Source organism: Rutilus rutilus (assembly GCF_951802725.1).
Source record: "Rutilus rutilus genome assembly, chromosome: 12".
NCBI lineage: Eukaryota > Metazoa > Chordata > Actinopteri > Cypriniformes > Leuciscidae > Rutilus > Rutilus rutilus.
The window spans coordinates 38,603,326-38,623,403 of record NC_140217.1 but is presented as its reverse complement, the minus strand read 5'-3'; the positions used below and the strand labels follow the sequence as shown (position 1 = coordinate 38,623,403).

The window sequence follows — 20,078 nt, the reverse complement described above, 5'->3', positions numbered from 1 at the left end:
TTTTGGGGTTATTCGTGGTGTGTTGAAAGTACCTTGTTGATGCTTTTGCACTTTTAAATGTCCTTTTAATGTTCAATGGTTGAAGGATGAGTAGAATAATGTAATGTCATTGTACACAGTTTAAAAAAGTATATTATTGCGTCCATAGAGCTAGTCTTTCACTGATTGTTTACAGCTTAATGGAAGTTACACCCATAATTCGCGAGTCATGGGGCGTAGGAATAATGTGGATACAAAAAATAATTAAACGCATTTTCTTTATCAAAAAGCCTGTTTTCAAAAGATACATCTTGAGAAGGGACGGGGGGGGGGGTGGGGGGGGTGGGGGGGGGTCGACTTATATTCTGAACAGAACGGTATGTTGAAAAAACACACAAGTTCACTCAGCCGAGAAAAGGATGAATAGTTAATGCTCACTCAAACAAGGGCCTTAAACTGCTTCTGTTGTAAGACAGTGACTGTGCAGGAGTTTATAACACACAGCCTGACACGAACGCTTAGCGGGTTTACTAGCCTAAAGACAGAGGATGTTGAATTAAGATGTGAAAATAATGACAGGAAGAAGAATTTACTGAATTACAATTCAATGAAATTCAACAAGATAAACTTCAATTGTCCAACACAAGAAACAAAAGTAAATAATTAACAATTTATTTTTTATTAATTAAGCCTATATATTATTCCCTGGTTGATTATCCATTATTTTACATACGTCACACTTCTGCTAAACTAAGTTTAATACTGTAAAAAATCACACACAAAAAAGCATGAACACGAGCTATCAAACGATTTTCCACATAATGTCCACTACATAGTTTTCAAGTAAAATAAATATTAATAATAAATAAATATAAAATAATAATAATAATAATATTAATATATATAATATAATAAAAAAATAAGTGTTCTTCCACCATAAAATGAAAGTTGGTTTATTACATATAAATATTATAAATATTAATATGAATAGTTATTAAATATAAAAATCTATTATACACAATGAAGTGTACACAAATGTACCAAAATAAAAGTTATTATTAAAAGAGAAACCAACAGCAATTTAATTCAAATGATAGTTCTACATCCTGTTTAAATATGAATGTCACACAACTTCAGTAGAGCAGGGGCTTCTCTCTCTCTCTCTCTCTCTCTCTCTCTGTCTCTCTCTCTCTCTCTCTCTGTCTCTCTCTCTCTCTCGCTCTCTCTCTCTCTCTCTCTCTCTCTCTCTGTCTCTCTCTCTCTCGCTCTCTCTCTCTCTCTCTCTCTGTCTCTCTCTCTCTCTGTCTCTCTCTCTCTCTCTCTCTGCTTTACTCAGCTTCTGCAAGTAATGCTGCAATGCAGAGGTTTATCCGGGAATATAAAGCTAGAGGGCGCATCGAGCGGAGTGATTCACCCACCGGTTTTCTCTCGCTCTCTCTCTCTCTCTCTCTCTCTCTCTCTCTCTCTCTCTCTCTCTCTCTCTCTCTCTCTCTCTCTCTCTCTCTCTCTCTCTCTCTCTCTCTCTCTCTCTCTCTCTCTTCTCTCTCTCTCTCTCTCTCTCTCTCACACACACACACACACATATACGGTTCATTAACACAGTCAGCTAGGTAAGCAGAAGTCTGTCAGGTGTATATAGCGTCACACTGCACTGCATTAAATGTGGGATAGTCCTTTTGATATATCGCTGACTTCTGACAATATACGCTGCAAAATACATTTACTAATCAGCTCTTTTTGACTTGGTTTCCAGGAAAACTCCCTATATGATATCACTGAAAAAGCACAGATGATGATGTAAAAGTTAAATTGATCAATTTTAGTGCACTAGCTGCATATAGATGTAATATGACGACGTATAAAGAAACAAAATGGTCATCCGAGTATTTGTTTTCTGCACAAGTTTCAAAGCCTTCAAAGTTGTGTCCTATTGCATTTAACAACCATTACTTCAAAATCAAGCACAGATCTCTCTATGGTCATTTCCTGATTAATATTCATTTAATCAGTTTTACTTTTAGTTCAATATGGTGTGCTTGTACCAAAGTAGCATCACATCCCATCTAATAAAGGGGGAAATGGATGTCAAAAGCCATGTCAAATGCAGTGCAAGTACAAATTTCCATTATGAGTCAGCACTCAGCATCGGAAGGTTTGGATGCCATTTTTATTACACTGAATGGTAATTGAATTTGTACGAAAGGCTGAAGAGCTTCATTCATTCTCGGCCGCTGGCGTGCTGCTTTTATCGAGAGAGTACCCTGCTTTCGCATCCATCACACCGCACCAGGACACGGCCATTGTTTCTTAATCGAAGCAATTACAATCAAAAAGCTTTCATTTCATTCAGCCGCAGGATTGTCCTGTTTCATGGCAGGGTTAACTCAATATATTTGTTGTTAAATGACTGGTTGTATCTCATATAAATGATCAGGTATCACTTCACTTTAAAGGCACAATATGTAACTTTTTTGCATTAAAAATAGCACAAATCACTATATCTATGTTATATATATTTTTTTAGTTGCGTACTTACATTATCCCGACTGTTTCCAACAACTTTCAGACCAGGAGAAATTTGTAATTTAATTCGAAGACACGTCCCGTTTCTTTATTTCCGTTTTGTCGCCGTCAATGGTGTCATATCCACGTTCTCCCTGGTTTCCGCTCGTATTGCCATAGCAACCAGAGCCCTCTGATAGTAACCAAGGCGACAGACGTGGACAACTGTGTAGTTCGCAATGTCTATTTGCACGCTGTTGTTGTTTCGTTCAAACATTATGGACCATGGCAAGCAGACTTTGGATAAAAAAGGAGAACTAAAACGAGAATCAATATCAGCGCGGTGTTTTCGAGATGCCGAGAGCTCCCATAGACAGTATATAAACGAGAGCTCCACGTCCGAGACTTCGACCGCTCCTACATGTACTTTATTAAACAGGTGAGCACATTTACATAAAACTAATCAATGTTATATAGTTCAGAAATGATAAAATGTTAGAATATGATCTGTATGTTATTCTAATGTTGATCTAGCTCACTGCTAGTCTCATACAGACAGACTAACACATAAATTTCAACACATTCAAATGCAGTTTAGTGTGATAGTGTAATGTTAGACCAAGTGAAACAGCGCTGCGTTACCTCACAAGTTTAATTTGTCTAATAAACTGACCTGTGAGTCATAATTCTGCACTTGCGTGTAGTTCAGTAGAATGAAATGTCCTTATTCCTTTTATATCCGCGGGACTCGCGTCGCGTGTGGAGCTGATAGCTGTCTCTTAGCAATCCCGACCTGCTTCATATCACAGTCATGATAAAAACATCGATGTATTTACTCATCCATAAACATTATTAGATCGGTCGGCTTGACGTTGACGACAAGATCCATAAATCTTAGCAAATGTTGCGTCATCAAACTACACCTTTGTTATTGTAAAGAGGCTAGCGACCCCTAGCGGCGAAAAATTCCATACTTTACGTTTAAATAAATAAATCTGTCTATACTTATTTATTATTACTTCAGAAAATTTGGATTAGTTCATATGGATTAGTTTTACAATCTCTTTATGAACTTTTGAAGCGTCGAAGTGGTAGTTGTGTAGCTGTCAATGGAGGGACAGAAAGCTTCATCGTTTCATCTTCATTTGTGTTTCAAAGATGAACAAAAGTCTTACAGGTTTGGAACGACATGAGGATGAGTAATTAATGAGAGAATTTTCATTTTTGGGTGAACTATCCCTTTAAGGTATTCATCTGACACAATTATTTGCACACAAAAAAAAGGCAAAATGCATAGAAAAACAAAAAGCATATATCCACTACAATATAATCAGTTATTAATATTTCATTGGTTCTTTCTTGTTTATTCGTGTGTTCATAATTTCGTTGTATGACAGCCTGGCCAAAAATGATGTCTGAACAATTTGGCATGTTTCACTGCGTTATCACAAAAAATATGATTGACTGCAAGCACAACTACTCAATATGCTAACAAACATCGTTAAGCAAAATGTAATTCATTATTTCTTTCTTTTGACGATGGGGTGGATGTTGTCAAAGCTCAAACGCTTTCAACTCGCTGTGTACTCATTACACACTCTTCATCGGAATGCGACCAGACAGATTGGCCTGAGCCCATTTGGGCTAATTAACCACATGATCAATAACGGGGCTTTCTACTTCAATTACTCTTCAGCCCAAAGATGCATAACAGAGCAAATCAGGAAATATCAAACTATGGCTCGTCACTGATAAATATCCTTTTTATAAATACTTTGTCCAATGCAATCATGCTCTTAATTAAATGAGAATGTCCCACTTTTACAAACTATCATATAAAGAGTCGTCTATAACAGTCTGGTTTCTTCCTCCATCTTTTTCTTCACCACATTTCACCTGTTCACGGTGGCATTGAAGCACACTTATCTGGGAAGCTGCTTTCAAATGACTTGTGAACGTATATGAAAGTATTCAACTTGCAGAAGAAGAACAGTCATCCATTGCTCAATTCTATACAATAATACAGAAGATTTCAGAGCTATCTCCCTAATATAATTACTAATTTTGTTAAACAAAGAGCTGTACAATCAGTCAAAAAATGGCATACGCAAATGTTGAACTGTAATTTCAACTTCCAATAAAACATGTCATGCAAATCTGCATACCAATCAGTTAAGCTTAGCTGAGGAACTTCTGGTAATTCTGATGTAATGCTGTAACAAACTGAGGCTCTTAACACTAATCAAATAATACTTACAACTTATGTAAAGTTCATTTTGCCAAGGTCCATAAACAAAAAGAGGTAAACAGGGCAGCAGTCTTAATTCTGGTTACTTACTGGCCCAAGTCAAAAAAATAATAACAATAATAATAATAACAATAATCTTTTTGCCATAAATGATTGCATAAATGAAAGCATTTCAGACTGAATCCGTTCATAAACACTCAAAACACGTCTGGCCAGTTGCAGACCCCCTGTGCAGTTATTTTGATTGATAACGAAATCCATTTCCAAGACTGCAGACCCGCTGAAGGAAACAGATACGCCTTTGGGAAAAGGTAACGTGTGCGTCATTCTGTCTGAAAAACAACTTTTGGGCCAGCATTAAATTTGCATTTGATAGCATCACAGTGAGGCTGAAATTTAAATGGATAGTACAGACAATAATGAAAATCCTGAGATTATTTGCTCCCCATTTTTTGACTTTCTTCTCTGGAATAGTCCCTGGTTGCAGCATATTTAAAGGGGCGATATGTAGAATTCAGAAACCTTGTTATTAGCGACACCGGTGGCCGTTAAGTGAACTGCACCCAGCAACTTACTGCTCGTGTTTGCTCGCGTGCACGCGTAACATCTACGAGACTGAACGTGACTAAAGGTCCTGATAAACTCACGGTGAACCTTTTTTCGTTCTTCGCTTAGAAGTACAAAGTCGTAAATATCTTTGGAGCGGTGTACTGTAAACGAACATCCCGTCCACGCTGCCGAGAGCAACTTTAGATGAATATGGAAACATTTTCTTTTATTATAAAGTATATTTGAGACTCTAGAATATTTAGATATGGCTATGTTACACTATAATAGACTATAATCCCTTTTCTTTGCATGTAAAATTGACATTACAGTACAGAATGGTTATTTTTGGCATTATCCTAAACATTGGAGCGCGTGTCCTTCACATAAAAATCAATGTTCACACATTGGTAATAATTATTATATATATATTTTTTTTTAATGAAAATTCTTTTGTTATATATTTGTCTTTTGTATTAAAATAGTTTTCAGTTAGGAAATAAAGCTGAAATAAAATAAAATATTAAGATGAAAAACATTAAGATGAAATATTACTATTATATATTTAAATATTATATTAAATATTTAAAATTACTAAAACGATTCATTTCTAAAAGAAAACAAAAACTACTAATGACAAAAGAACATAAACTAAATGCAAACTATATAAAATATAAAAGCTAATTCAAAATATGAATACCTATTATAATAGTACATAACACAGAATATATACCTTTGTGTTCTACAGAAGAACGAAAGGTTTGAAACAACATGAGTGTGAGTAAATGATAGAACTGCAATTTTTGGGTGAACTATATCCTTTTAAGAAACTAATCAAATACATATATCACATTCACAAGGGTTCCACGGTAAAATCGAATCGAATTCATTGTGTCTTAATTTCTCATTGAAGACGAAAAGACAACGGTCTCCTTTCAGAGGATGAAAATTATTGATGCGGCCATTAAAAGCTAGGGTCATTTCCAGGAAATTCCCTCTTATCTAACTTGTCATTTTCAGGGCGTTTCGCCGCCATTGTCTCCTGTCAGATCCGATCTCCCCGTTAATGCAAACCGAACTGACGACTGCAGCGCAGGCAATTTGAACTCACTGCTGCATTTCTAACACATTGCAGTGGCAGTGTAAACCTGATATCACTGATGCCCTTGTCAAAATCTTGGCTTGTTGGTGGAAAAGTACAAAAGGCAAGGTTCACCCTGAATAGATGTGTGCAGATAGCAAGCAGAAAACACAATCTCAGGACGTGCAAGCTTGATGCAGTTAGGTTTTAAGATAACGTTCATAATCAATTAATAAATAAAATCTATAAAACTAAATATAATCTAATAAAGAATCCAGTAGATTTAATTGCATGATATGCCAATTAATAACTGATAGCATATACCAATGTTTGCTGAGAATTAAAGGAATAGTTCACTTAAAAATGAAAATTCGGTCTCAAGTTGTTTCAAATCTGTATGAATTTCTTTCTTCTGCTGAACACAAAAGAAGATATTGAAAAGAAGAAGGACCCCATTGACTTCCAAAGTATTTTTATTCCTACTATGGAAGTCAATGGGGTCCATCAACTGTCTGGTTGATGACATAATTTTCATTTTTAAGTGAACTATTCCTTTAAGGTCATTACTTTACATTATTTATGTTATATATATCTATATATATTTTTTAAATGTTGCTTATTACATGACTACTTTTGAATGGCGATCACGATCAGTGGTAAAAGACCCATTTGAAACTTATTTGGTTCAGTTCAAAAGACATATTTGAAAGACTTGGTTAAAAAAACAACAGATTACACTGACACTGGATTAACACTGGGAAAAAAGTGTATCTGTTTATGAACAGGAAACCCCTTAAGGATGACACGCATTAAGCTTTTCAGCACACACTGTGAACAAGTGAGTCAGCAGTCCTCTGGTAAAGCCGTGAGAGCAAATTAGCTGCAGTGCTACACAGAAACTACACTCATTTGGCAGATACTCTCAGATTGGAGTGAACTGAGAGACGGCGAGCACCTGCGGAGGGAGTCACGGCCTCACAGTGAGGGAGAGGATCTCTTTAACAAGTTCTCTCCTCCGCAGTGCCTTTCTCTCCGCCGCGAAGGTCGAACAAATTAGGCCAGTCAGAAACTCTGGCCCACATCTACACTCTCTGAAGACGCTTCACATGACTCGCGTCAGGGCTTCAACACAAGTGCCGTGTGCCGCTTTGACCCACGCACGTTACAGACACAGTGACGGAAGGGCGATTACACTATTTAAACAGAATATGTAATGTGTATAATATGATGATCCTTTTCTGAATACTCACTTTTTGTTTTGATTTAGGTATTCTATTTAAAGCCTGATTGAAAAAGTGTTGTTGTGTTGTTATTGTTAAAGGTATAGCGGAGGATTTTTTACTTCCGGGTGGATCACCTATACTATTGGTCCTCCTAATTGTCAATCATTCTGGTGAATCAATCAAACTTATTCAAAAAGTGGAGAGGGCGGGTCTTATCTAAAATTCGGAAAGATCCTCCACTATACCTTTAACTAAAACTAAAACTTTAGAGAAATTGTTTTTGTTTAATTGTTTAATTATATATATAATAATATAAAATATAATATAATTATTAGATACGTAAACCTAATGAACTTAAATGAAAATGAGAAATGTTGCCATTGCAACTAACTAAACTTTTAGCACTAAATCTATATACAGTAACCATGAAATAAAAATAAATTAAAGCTACATAGAGATATTAAATGAAAATATATGACATAAGCACATATCAAAATTAACTAAAATCAAATTGGAGCCTGAACACATAAAAATAGAAAATAATAATAATTACTATAATAGTATAAATACAATAAACAAATAATACTTCTATACATCTTATAGATCAAATATTTTGGTGGCTGATTATGTTGTCCAGCGGTAAATATTAATTATTATTATTATACATGTAGGCTATAAATGAAGACTGTATTAAAGTGCTAAACTCCAACATGAAGACGTAACAGACACTTCTGATCGGGCGTTTGAAACAGTGAACATCTTGGGGTCCAGACGTGACCTTGGGCTGCGTCCCAAATCACACACTTCCCTACTACATATAGTAGGCGAAAAACAGTATGTGACAAATTCACAACACTCATAAAAGAGTAGGAAAAAAGTACCCGGATGACCTACTTCTTCCGGCGAGATTCTGAAGTGTGCATATGATGGACACTTTACTATCCCATGAGGCCACTGGAGGAGGATTTATGAATGGCAGTGAATCGATGACATAACTGACGCTTGTAAGTCACATGATAATGACAACATGGCAGAACGTATGTCCAGATTACATTCATACTGCACATATCATACTATATAGGACATCTTTTTATAGCAGCCGTGAAGTAATTACTTATTCAAAATGAGTGCCAACTCAAGAGAGCGATTTCAGACGCAGCCATGCATTTAAACAATTAAATGCACACAGACACACACACTTTATATTTCCCTCACAGGCACCTAAAATAGTTTGATCGGCTGCCGGAGTTCAGTAAGGTGGGCGACAGAAAGAGCTACATTTTCCTCCCGTCCCAAACCGGATACGGATCCAAATCTAGGTCAGTGTGAGCGAGTACCCCAGAAAATGTCCGACCCACTGAGAAACAAGCACATTGACTAATCACCGGGCATTTGTGTTCTCTATCTTTAGCGCCAAATAAACCTGCAGTAATTCATAAAACAAATCTACTGCACTCGTACACAACAAACTGGATAGGATGTTGCTTTGATTGTAGTTTCCTGAAGAAATGCATTGCTATACAGTTGGTTGTATGCGGTTTATTACAGGTCAAAATCAAAGAGTGTTTAACCTTTAAGTCTCTAAGTGGCTCATGTCTCTCCTTCAATGCAAGTACGTGGGATTATTTCACCCTTGTGGTCATCAAGAAAAATGTGCATTGCAAAATCCTCTAAACAACTGATCTTAAACCAGCTTTTCCTTTCACAAAAGCCCTAAGCATGAGGATGTAAAAGAAAACGACAACTTCTATCATGTCAACCAGTGAAGGCCACACTGCTATTATCGGTCCCTAATGACAGAGCGCCAGGAGGGGGCAGTAGAGCAGTGTAATTGGTCTATTACAGCATCAGAATATATGAACTCCTTCTCTGCAGCCTGTGGTTCTAGCTGGTAATTTGATCATGCCGTAGTATGGATCATCGATCATTCATTAATGAGCCGACATAAAAGCGGACGGCGAATCGAAACGCGGAGCTAAACCTGTCTGCAGCAGGCGCCACTTTTCACGGTGCATGTAGGTTTGTAACATTTAAATATTTCTGATTGTGAATCCAACTCGCATATCATGAATTACAAACAACACACAGATGTATTAACAAATGCATGCTTATGCAATTATACGGTACACTATTTTATATCATAATCACACAAGTACTGAATAATGCATAAAGGTGCGGTAGGAAATGAGCATAACAAAGTGTTTTTAATTAAGTACAACATATTGTTCATCCCAGGATAAGACCCTCACTTATCATGCAAAGAGTTCTGGCTTCGCATCTGATGTGAGTTTAATTACGTTACTGAAGTTTTTCCATTAGTCGTTCAACTAGCATCGGTGTGACGTGCATGCACAATATAACTCATCTATCAGAGGCGTTCAGGGCTCTCGGGGGACAGCGCTGAATTGCTGCGCTGGTATCGATCAGCTTGTGCTACGATCCGAACTGTTTAGTTGTTCACACCAGCTGCATTCACAATTCAGAATAACATCATGAATATTAATGATTCTGAATGTAATGTTTGCATGAACTCTGCAGAAAGTGACGCACGTTTAACATGTTCCAAGGGTGTTGTTGTTGTTAACCGAAACTAAAACTATTAAAATGTTTTTTGTTAATTGTAATGAAGCTGAAATAAAATGTAAATATTAGATGAAAAACTTAAACATAAAAAACTTGTATTACAATATATATAAAGCTAAACAGAACTATGTTTTTTAAAATAAACTATGACAATTAAAAGTGAAAATATATATAAAAAAAACGCAAATTCATAATATTAATAAATACTATAATAGTACTGTATATAATACTAAAATAACACTGGTTCTGAACATACATCGGCTGTCTGACATGCATGCAAATCATCTAACATATCTATACGGTGACAGCCTTCACCAGTAAACAGCATTGTACATGAATATGGCAATCATTCAGTACCTTTGTATATCAAATTACCATGGTATTACTCTCTCATAGTCATTGTACCATAGTATAGCAACAGTACTTGTTTGTAAGGGATAACACTCTCTCTCTAACACACATACACACACACACATACACAAAACAGTGTAATTCAGCAGCATACACTTCAGCTCCGTTTGTCTTTATCAGAATTGGCAGTGGAGTGTAGAAGAGCTTTCTGAGCAATACTCGCGTGTGTGTGTGTGTATCGGGGGGGATGGACACACACTGCACCAGTAGCTGTGCGCCAGTCTCCGTGTGAGCCTGAGGCGCTGTGGCCCACAGTCATCCACCAAACCGTTTGCTAACGCTCACACCTCATTCTACAGCAGCGCTGCTTCACCTGACAGGTTTTTACTGTAAAATTATGTTAAGTTTTAAAAGAATGCATACATCATTTAAATCATGCACAAACATGCAAAAGAGATTATTATCAAATTAGCATAAAGCTAAATGCCACCGGTGCCTGGAGTTATTTCCATGACAATAGATTTTAACTTCTGACTATAACAGAGAAAAGTCAATGCCTAATCCATCGGTTTGACTGACAAAACCACAATGACATTTCATCAGTAAGAAAAGTTTTAAAAATGTAAGTCTATGGACAAACTATTAAAAAGTGGGTTTGGATAGTTTTAAAATTGATTTTAAAGAAATCATCAAAAAAAAAATCATATTTTTTATGTAAAATAATTTTTTGCTGTTATTTTTATAAAAGTTTATTTCTGTTATTAGTTGTGAATGCTTTCAAATTAAGCTTTTCTCTTTTCCATTCTGATTCAGTCAATTTTTTTACTATTTTACTGGGTAATTGAACAATTTCTGTAAAGAGAGTCACACTTCATCACAGCCCATGCTAAATTAAAATATAAATTTTTACCCATTTATGACCACATTTTACTGACAATCACGCTGTTCACAGTTCTCTCATTTCCAGTTCTATAAAGCTTTTGAAAGCGAGCAACAGCAGCCGAGGGGGGTCAATGACACAGAACGGCACAATTCCTTGTTTTCCAACACTCCCACCTTCCACTAACACACTCACCCTCCACATCTGATTTAGTCAGCACGCTGTAGCATCTCATAGCCTGAGGGCACTAAATCTACCAGCCCAGCACCGTGGCTGTCCTTACTAAATATTATGTTATAGAGCTGTCACGAACACGTCAAACTCTATTGCTGCTCTATCATCAGTTCTGACGGACAGGGGGAAATGCTGCTTAAATGCGACCTTTCGTGTGTAGTGGCATTTCAACGACTCAGTGTTTCTAAATCTTGCAAACAAATCACTCTTATTCACTTCCAAATGCTTAAAAAACTTATCTGTGACATACAATAAAAAATGAAAAAAAGAAGAAGGATAAGACTAGGTTTGGCCATGAATGTCTTTCAATAATAGCAAATGAATGATAATAGTAAAGAAAAATGAAAAATGAATTGACAAAAAGAACATCTATTGATGTAATAATGCAATCTACAGAGAGTGTCACTGGGATGAATTAAAACCCCAGCATTAGTGTGTATTCTGGCTTTCCCTAAACACTGCAGTCACAATCACATCCATTAGTATATCAAACAAACCCAAACATATGTGCTTTTGTCATTGTGAATGAACACATGTAGAGGCCGAACGACTGGCGTGACTGAGCTCTTGAATCGCGAAACAAAGGAATTGTATTTCTGCATTGCCCACATTGAGCACTCAGAGTTTATGAAGCCATTACATGAGGAGTGATTGATGTGACAGGGAAGATGCTGTTAAATCAAAGCTGCGTCGGAGCAATAAGAGAAGGTACAGATGGATGGGTAAAGACAGAGAGATAGAACATGATACTATCGAAACCTGTACTACGCACTTTAAAATGCAGCTGCACTAAACCGGAAGTGATAAAAAAAGAAAGCATGCAAGTTTCTGGTCAAATCTGATCCATCTAAACAGCTTCCTCGTGGAAAAACATTCATCATTCCTTCAATACAGCATCAGTGATGACAGATCAATTGGTTGATTAATATTGAACCTGAGGCATTGTACATTGACAAATATATTATGTATTTATATATAGTGTTCCACCGATACAGGCTTTTTAAAGGCTGGTCCCAATATCTGGAGCGCAGGGTGTGAATAAAAAATAAAAAATAAAATAATGAACACTTATTTTACTAAATATTAACTCATAATTCACTAAGAGAGCAGGGTGGGCATTGATAAATAATAAAAAGTAATGAAATAAAATAAAATACTGACATAAAACAAATGAAATAAAATCAATTAAAAAAGCAAATAAAATTCCTATTTTATACAATATTTACTCAAAATTCTCAAAACAAAAACACAAAAAGGTAGAAATTATTCGTTGTTTAACGATGCTGTCTTTCATTTCAAAACTGACACAAGGAGAAACTAGTAGTTCACTTCAGAATTAAAATTTCCTGATAATTTACACCCCCCCATCATCCCAGATGTTCAAGTCTTTCTTTATCCAGTCGAAAAGAAATGAAGGTTTTTGAGGAAAACATTCCAGGATTTTTCTCCATATAGTGGACCGAATTGCAGTTTCAATGCAGCCTCAAAGGGGCACGATCTCAGCCGAGGAATAAGGGTCTTATCTAGCGAAATCAACCGTCATTAAAAAAAAAACAAAAAAACATTTATAATATACTTTTTAACCACAAAAGCTTGTCTTGCACTAGCTCTGAAAGGTCACACATGTCCCAGTTCAGAAAGGTAGGGTAGGGCAAAAAACTCTCGTTTTTTCCGACATTGTTGTTTTACCTTTTATTTTATTAATTTATTTGTATTACTTTTTTCTTTGCACGTTCGCTTTGTAAACACTAGGTCTGTACTTCCGCCCACGTCACGAGTGACCTTTCAACGCGATTACGTAATGTGAAATCGATCAATTCTCTAGATAAGACCCTTATTCCTCGGCTGGCATCGTGTAGAGCCGTTTGAAGCTGCACTGAAACTGCAATTTGGACCTTCAAACCGTTGGACCTCATTGAAGTCCATATGGAGAAATATCCTGGAATGTTTTCCTCACAAACCTTAATTTATTTTCGACTGAAGAAAGAAAGACATGAACATCTTGGATGATGTTGGGGTGTGTAAATGAAGTGAACTACTCCTTTAAATAATCTGACGATCAATAAATGGGTCTCTCTCTCTCTCTCTCTCTCCTTATATATCCTCAGACGTGAACGCTTACATGCATAATTAACTGTACTGTTTATATTTTGACTGTGCGACCAGTGCTGACCCATGCTGCAATCACTATTTCATATTGTGGCTTTTATCAAAGTGATGATATTAGTTTATAAAGAAAGAAAAGAAAGCATTTAATTTGTGCTAATGGTCATTTCAACCCATTCTGATTAGAAGAACCACAGGGAGATCCTTACGCTTTATGTGAACGAATCCCAATTTCAGCAAGACACGATTACAGCAGGCAAAGACCATTCAATTTCATGAGCCATCAAGCAGATATCCTCTTTTAAAAACGTACGGCACTCCAGAGAGCGAGAGATATAGATGGAGGAATAGTGGGTTTGGTTGCGTTACTGATATAGCGCAAATAAGCAAAATCGTCAGGCTTCACACATACTTAAAACAGCAAAGACCAAACGCAACCTCACGATGAGCAAGACGTTCTTTATATAACGGCGCATTATGAGTATATGTTGAGTTATGAGTCCTGATACTGCGTCATTATAACCCAAGTCCCATCCATTACTGTAAAACATAAAAAAAGAGACAATGTTCTTCTTCAAACATTACAGCAATACGGGACCATGATTAATTACAGGAAGGGGAAACGGGTTCACTCCACTGAACAGACTCCACACAAGCGTGTGTGTGTGTGTGTGCGCGTGTGTGTGTCCAATGCGGCGATGCCTCCTCTGTCTCACCTCTGCTTTGAGTAGAGCGAGGTCTACTCTGAATCTAAACGAGTGCTTTATTATGTGAAGCTCTCAAGGACTGACCCGAAGCACTTAGCCGGAGCGACTCGGCCCAAGGCACCTCCCTGTCATCTATCTCTCTGCATTTCTCTTTCTTCAACACACTATTCACCTGGTCGCCACCGCAATCAATGAGATTAAATTGCCTTTTCCTGTTTCAGGCCTTCTGGGATATCTTTGAGGCATGGGAATGCGCCTGTATGTGAAGGTACACGCAAGAATGAACAGAACACACAATGGTTGACTTTTACAACTGACCTCAGCGCAGCTCGTTAAACCAGCGCCCTTTTATAATGTAACATGCTAAATGAGAAAAAAACAGAAGATGCACTTCTCTAAATGTAAAAAAAACAAAAACATCAAGGTAATCAAGTTTATAGCATCCTTCGCCAGCAGACAGGACGAGTAAATCTGTGCCTGTCGTCAGCAGAAAAGCTGGATCAGCAAAAAGATGCAACGATCAGCAGCTGGCCGTGCAGTAATGAGCTCTGCTGGACGACAACCCTAAGTAGTCTGCAAAAAAAGCTAGCGCTCTAGAACTTAAATAATTCATTGGTGCTGCTGGAGAATATTGTAGTATTTCAATGCAAACAAACCCATTAGGGGAATGCAAAATAACTTGACATAACATTTAAAAGTGCACAAACCGCTGCAACTGGATTTGATCATGCATCGTGCATATCTAGAGCCAGCAGTGACGTGTCATCTCTGAGTTACTGAGAGATGCATATTGTGTGTACAAATTATGAGACTCAAGTTCTATTCTACGCACATCGGCCACTATTATGTAATGTGATACTGCAGCACTAGGACTCTACGCACTCGCACTCTCCTGTGTGCTGAGAAAGTTACAAAGATCTTCCTCTCCCTCCTCTCTGCCGTACGCCTTCATTCACTGATTTTTAATGACCGAAAGGCTACATTAAGACTCGCATCCTTGTAAGAAAGCATTTCAATGTTAAACTGCATAGTACACAAGGCATGCTTTAGCATGAAAGGAGGATACTGTACTTACCTCTGTAGCGTGTGTCTCCTCACTGCACCAAGAGGAGGGTGGTGATGCAGAGGGGGGATGTAGAAAGAAACTTCGCAGAGCGCGCAGGGCACTTGGAGAGCTTAGAAAAAAACAAAAGTGACAACAATCAAGACTTTTGGTTTATCCTCTTCTGGTTTTGTTGGAAATAACAGACCTATGCAAGCACACACACACATACACACACACCCCTGATGTCTTCCTCTACACACCCCCACGCTCATGCACACATACACACACACACACAATAGCTCGGATCAGGACAGATGCAGAGGTGCTCTCATGTACACACACACATTTCCAGTCTCACACCCAGCAGTCTTTGCTCAGCACCACAGCCCCTGATGTTTCACTGCTGTATTTCCCGGCACTGGGCTGTCATTGGCTCAGTCACGGCTCAATAAAAAGTCCTCCCGTTTCCAATTGGGTGAGGAGGGATTTTTCTCCATCCCACCCCTCCTGCTTTTAAAAAACCTACACTACATGCACTGAGAATGCTGAGCTGTGAAAATCAGGCAGGATGAGAGAGTGAGAGGAGGAACAGCAGGGAGGAGAACGCGAGGGGGCGGGGCGAGAAGAGGCGCAGTAACCAATCAACGAGCGGAAGAGAGAAGCGCGAAAGACGTTGTTGCCTCTCCAGGGATGATCGCGTTGTTGTGGATCCTCATCTGATGAATCTTTAGCGTAGCGGCAAAACAAACGACATATTATTACCCAAATTGTATTGAATATGAATAAATAAAGAGACAATGTACCATGAAATAATGGCAAGAAATCTTTGTCGAGCTGTCAGTTGGGTAAAAGATGACCAATGTGGACCTATTAAAAAACAAATGATCGTTTTTTTTTTTTTTTTTGTGAATCGAAAACATAACCAGTGTAGCCTGAATATCATCTCTAATGAGCTGATATTATATAGCTGAGCTTATATTTTCACTAACGTTAGATGGTATTAAAAATTCTGATGAATACTTCACTGATCTAAATCAAAGTCCAACGTCTGGCTCACTTGCTGAACAGCGAGATATAAATAATCATGTCCGTGTTACTGACTTGCCGTCCACAACACAAAGATAAACCAGTTTTTTGTAATAAATATTGATATAGTGAACCGAAATAACGTATTATAAAAGTACAAAATGTAGGTTTAGCGTCATTTACCGTAATTTTGATGTTCTAACATGGAGATGAAACAAAAGCAATAACCGATCCATAAACCACAGTAGATTCTCGTCAGATCGACCGCTAAAATAACCGTTGACATTCTTTCATAAAGACTGACAATGCTTCTCCTGTCACAATTTTTTTTCTCACAATAAATATATATTTTTAAATTGTTTTTGTTTTTTAAATGGCATCTTATTAATTAGTTGTGCACAGTAATTTGTATAGCCTATCATTTTCAAGCCACATAACAGCCGATCCTGAGTTCCTCCTGACCAAAGATGGCAGCCTCCATTTTGCTTACTTCCGGGGAGAGACCATTCAAATGAATCACATATTTTAAATCTCCTTGGCTGCAGTAAATATAATAATTCTTTGGCCCTGCTCTGACTCCAGCCTGCTGCGCTCCAGCAGCATGTAACTTAATGTGGTCTATGTAAATTATTAAAGACTGATGGGAGGCGCTGTATAACTCGCTCTCCAACAGAGCAATCCGTCCACACACTCCAGAATCTCATAATAATAGCAGTAGTTTCTCAGCTACCGTATCTTACACTGTCAGACCGACAGACACGGTCACTGTCTAATGAACTGTGCTGTGTTTCCTCCCTAGGATTCTAACTCATGTAGTTTCTCCATGCAATTCTAGAAGTTTCCTGTGTTCGCCGTGCTGTATATGATATTTAAACAGATCTGCCAAGTGATGTTAGCTCCCCACCCCCCTTTAGTCTATCTCCATTTGCAGGCTGGTGCCTCAATACTAATTAAATGGGTTTGATGGAGTCCAATCCGTCAACATAAAATCAATGAAATAAAGTCAGGCTTCTGGGCAGCGGGGCTTGGGATTCTTTCTACATGATTGAAAATTTCAGTCTGTTTCCTGAAAAACAGACTGCAAACCTAAATTTACACAGCACATATAACTTTTTGCCATTTCAGAGATTTGATTTCATGTGCTTTGAATGTCTTAGTGCAATGTTAATGTCTAGAATCAGCTTGATGAAACCAAAAGAAACCAAACCAATGCTCTAGAGTAAGTTTGTTCCATTTACTGCATCATTTTTAATCCTTTACATATTTGTGTTTTTGTTAGTAAACACATGGTGTTCTAGAAAATTGCCAAAATAATAACCTACATAGAGTCATGCGGAGTGTCACATGGGTTTTATGAATGTCAAACGGGTGTAGCGGACTGGCTCTATGATTAGATTTATTATTATTGAGGCAGCAGCAGAGTCTTCCGGGCCGTGGCAGATGTCCAATCCTGTTTCTGTGCCTGCAGAGCTGTCCTTTGGCAAAGTGGGATGCAGCTTTTGGCCGGCACTATATATTCGACTGGAGAAAACTCAGGCTGCATGACAGAGCAAGAATTCCTCGGATGCATTAAGAAAATTGACAGTGGCCCCGGGTCTTGATTTAAACGTAAAAATATAGATGAATGATGCAAGCACAGTTTTGTGTACTTAATTATGATGTTTTGACAAGTGAAACGTACTGTAAAAATGCCTTACCTGAAACCAACATTGTTTTTCATTTCACTTAGGGCGTTCTAAAACGATGTACTAAAAACAGATGGCGATTAGATAATACTAATTAGATGGCGATATTATTTTGAAAGAAAAAACGACGCGCCTATAGACTGAACACGTAATACGCATGCGCATGACGTCACCGTTTTCACAAATTCGCATTTTTGTAGTTTATGCGGAGATGATAATGGTATCATTTTCAAAAACTTGCTCTTTGAAACCCGTTTTCTAAAGTTTGCGTTTTCAGGCTGCCAAAACACCATTGTCGTGTAAATGAACGGCCAAAACGCATTAACGTAGTTTTTCGCTTTTAGTTGAAAACAGTGTCGTGTAAACGGCCCCTTGGTATGCTGTGTTTTTCCAAGGGACCTGAAGTATTCGTAAAAGGGTACGTTTAGTCAACAACGATGTACTAAAAACAGAAAAGTTTTTCCTTTGCGCTTTCACATACAGACGACAACATTGTCAAAACCATCCTCGTTCACACGGATCTGCGAAAACGACTAAAAACTCTGTATTATGCTGCCAGGCCAGTAGATGGCGATGTTATTTTGAAAGAAAAAATGGGCATGCCTATAGACTGAACACATAATACGCATGACGTCACCGTTTTCACAAATTCACGTTTTTGTAGTTTACGCGGAGACGATAACGGTATCGTTTTCAAAAACGTGCACTTTAAATCCCATTTAAAATGGTTTGCTTTTTCAGGCCTCAAAAACACAGTAGTGTAAATGAACAGCCAGAATGCATAAAAGTTTTTAGCCTCTTAGTATTCTGTGTGTTTCTAAGCTACTTTTAGTATTCGAAAAATAGTTAGCGAAAATTCCCTGGACGACCTACTACATCTGCCCACTTTTTGAAGTGCGCATATGATGGACACTTTACAATCCCATGAGGCCACGGGAGAGAATTTATGAATGGCAATATAATACATCCGAATTTCATTCATACTACCTATATTCATACTATATAGAGTGTGCAAACTTTGTTTTCTTTTTTTTTTAGGCTACCTACTCAGACAGTAGGCTACGTGATTTCGAACTCAGGTTCAGACATTCTTACATTCTGAAACACCATTAATGAGGCTGTTTATGCAGAGAGCATTTCAGGGATGCATGTCAATCTGTTGTGAGCAAGCCCCAATGAAACTTTATCGAGTTTCGTGCTCTCAAATTCAGTTGAGCGCTGTCTGTGCTTCTCTATATCATTAAAATCTTATATTGCAGTAGACAGAACATCCATTGAGCATCATTTGTTTGTCCAGCTGCGATGTCACAATAGTGAAGCCGGCGGAATGACAAGCACCATAAACCTGATACAATACAGCCGGCTCCATCATTCATCTCTGTGAGGAATGCTGCATATGTTATCAGATTACACTACCTCACAGATGGAGTGCTTTGGAAACTAGCCGTGCATCCAGGTTTTTGCATTTGCAAGGCTTTGCAAGTTGAAGACAGGAGAATTTAAGATGACTTTATTCATAAATAATTAAATACAAATGTTGGTTTTAACATCACGTTGACGTACAGCACAGTTTATCACCCCAGACAACCGAATATTTTTCTGAAACACTCAATAATAACACATTTTCCCTAAAGAATAGCAATGGAATTTCAATAATAATTTGGAATCAGTTTTATATGGATCAGATTAGAATCCTTTGAGAATTTGATCTGGTCTTAAACTTGATGGTTGTATTCCTCATTTGTAAATCACTTTGGATAAAAGTGTGTCGAATGAATAAATGTTAATGTGGATGACCTGAAAATCCCATCTTTTTTTTTGTCTTCAGATTTTTTTATGCAATAGGATCTTGTTATAATAATATTTTATTTTTATTTTTTAT

The 20,078-nt window shown here is 37.5% G+C and overlaps 1 protein-coding gene across 3 annotated transcripts in view; it reads right to left on the bottom strand.

The window, feature by feature from the left end:
* The window catches only part of syt2b (synaptotagmin IIb), a 46,631-nt gene extending 30,581 nt beyond the window's left edge, over nt 1-16,050 (bottom strand). The window contains exons 1-2 of one of the 3 annotated variants that reach the window (XM_084425276.1): nt 15,830-16,050; nt 15,516-15,615 (exon numbers count right to left, since the gene is read on the bottom strand). The gene's annotated coding sequence lies outside the window, so the exon portion shown is untranslated. The other 2 variants (XM_084425274.1, XM_084425275.1) reach the window with 2 other exon arrangements.
* Nucleotides 16,051-20,078: the final 4,028 nt, after the last annotated feature.